The 1,384-nt window shown below is 51.3% G+C and overlaps 1 protein-coding gene across 2 annotated transcripts in view; it reads right to left on the reverse strand.

Annotated features, from left to right (window-relative positions):
• The window catches only part of LMO3 (LIM domain only 3), a 56,503-nt gene extending 55,127 nt beyond the window's left edge, over positions 1 to 1,376 (reverse strand). The window contains exons 1-2 of one of the 2 annotated variants that reach the window (XM_008644019.2): positions 1,190 to 1,376; positions 907 to 972 (exon numbers count right to left, since the gene is read on the reverse strand). The gene's annotated coding sequence lies outside the window, so the exon portion shown is untranslated. The remainder of the gene's footprint in view (positions 1 to 906; positions 973 to 1,189) is intronic. The other variant, XM_008644017.2, reaches the window with a different exon arrangement.
• Between the last annotated feature and the right edge of the window lie 8 nt (positions 1,377 to 1,384).

A 1,384-nucleotide genomic window follows, 5' to 3' on the forward strand; every position in this document is an offset into this window, starting at 1 on the left:
GGGACGGCACACCCCGAGCCGCCGGCCCCGCACGGCGATGGCGAGCGACAAAGCCACATGCTCCCCTAACTCTGCCGTAAGCCTATAATCCCAGCGGTCTCTTAGCTTTGTTGTAACAAATGGGTTTGATTAAACTGTCACATGCGGCGTTAGCATACCGTATCGTGCTCGCTAGGAAGGGAGAAGGTGGGGGGAAGAGGAAAAAAAAAAAAAAGGCGGAAAAAAAGAGAAATGCTCGCAGACAGAAGTACCGCTTCGCAATGCCAGCCTGGCTGCCCTTGCCTCACGCCGGTCCGGGAGAGGGAGGATGCGGGAGCCCGGACCCGCAGCCGGTGCGCGTCCCTGCCGCCCCCGGCCCGCGCTGCCCCCCGGGCTCCCCGCCCCGCTCCTGCCTCCGCTCTGCCCAAAGGGTTAACCCTGCACCGAAGCAGTTGCAAATTAAACTGCCGTACGGGGAGGCTTGTGGATTAAAGCCGGGGAGTGGGAAATTAACCGACTCCCTTGATAATTGAGAGCATGTTTCGAGAAGCTCTGGAAGAAGCAAGAATAATAATAATAATAACGGGGAGGGGGGTAGTGGTGGGGCTGCAATTCATTGTTAACTTTGACTGCTATTTCTCGAGACATACAGTCGGATGGGTTTCGCTCAGCATCCTCTGCTTGCATCTATTTCATGTCTCATCATAAAAATAATGAAGCCTCACATGATTTAAACAAAACAGTCTCGGCAGAGCTGCAGCTTGAGTGAAAGTTGCAGTGCAGAGATGTGTGTGTGTATTGCAGCCCCGGCTTATGACTCAGAGAGAGAGAGAGAGAGAGAGAGAGAGAGGGAGAGAGAGAGAGAGAGTGATGCAGGCACACATACACAAATGACCCAAAGCTTATGTACACAGTTGCCTCGCTTACCTTCTCAATTAAGCGATACAGGGGAGGCAGTTCAATAAGCACAGTGGCTGCTTTGTAGCTCTTCTCCTTGGAAAAGGTCAAAAAGAAGCATTGTTTGGGGAAAAAAATAAAGAGGGGGTGGGAGAGATGGGGAGGGAGATCGCTATTCTTTAAGTTTAAAATAATGAGGTCCTCAAGGATCCGCCAAGTAATTGTGTTGACCGCATCCGAGCTACAGGTGTCCTCCTTTTAGTATCTTGCAGTCCAAGGCTGTCTGTCTCCGTCCTGGCTGAAGACAACTTACCTAAAGCAGCGTGTGAGGAGCCGAGTTGAATGAAGTCAGGGCTTTATCAGCTGCAAAATGCAATCCCTTACCAGCCAGACATAATACAGCAAAAGAAAAGGTCACTCAGTTATTACTGAGCCAGCAGAGCCCAGGCAGCTCTTGTGGAAGACCACAGAGAAGCAGCTCCCTTCCGATTTAAGGCTATTTACCTCT

This window comes from Corvus brachyrhynchos, unplaced genomic scaffold, assembly GCF_000691975.1.
Source record: "Corvus brachyrhynchos isolate BGI_N302 unplaced genomic scaffold, ASM69197v1 scaffold191, whole genome shotgun sequence".
Taxonomy (NCBI): Eukaryota; Metazoa; Chordata; class Aves; order Passeriformes; family Corvidae; genus Corvus; species Corvus brachyrhynchos.